Source organism: Fulmarus glacialis, unplaced genomic scaffold (genome assembly GCF_000690835.1).
Source record: "Fulmarus glacialis isolate BGI_N327 unplaced genomic scaffold, ASM69083v1 scaffold35061, whole genome shotgun sequence".
Taxonomy (NCBI): Eukaryota; Metazoa; Chordata; class Aves; order Procellariiformes; family Procellariidae; genus Fulmarus; species Fulmarus glacialis.
The window spans coordinates 474-1,077 of NW_009195259.1; positions in this window are offsets into that span (position 1 = coordinate 474).

Here is a 604-nt window from a genome sequence, read left to right on the forward strand (position 1 = left end):
CCGGATGGGCCACGGGATCCAAAACACCCTGCCCTGCTCCCAACCTCAGCAGCTCTCAGAGCAACTCCATGCACCAGCCGTGCCTCAGTTTCCCCGCTAGTTACCTTCACCCACCAGCCCTGCGACGGCAGTGATGCCAGACAGCCCTGCCAATCCCAAAGAGACCCCGAGGGCTCCCTCCCGCTAAGCCCATCATCCAGGGCTTCATTAAATCCCCTCGGTGCTCCGCAGCACAATGATCCCACCTGGGAACTGAAGATGAGGCCAGGACACAGCTTGGTTCGGTGGCTACAGCTGCCAAGTGTCTGCAGGAGCCACCATCCCCACGTGACACCACCCCCCCAGATGGTCCCCAGCCTGTCCTAGGCACTGGGGCAGGATTGTCCCCCGCAGTGTGGGAAGAGCCGGGACAGTGTCACCACCCGGGACCTCCAACGGGAGTTAAGAGACAGCCGGACCCTTTAAACCCACTAGCAAACACGGGCACAGACACCAGCGGGTCACCAGTGCTGGGCAAGATGGCAGCTGTGCCACGGTGCCAGCCGGCTCCTGGCGCAGAGCCGCAGCCCGGCCGCCCGTAACGTCCCTCCCTGGCCCCCCGCGG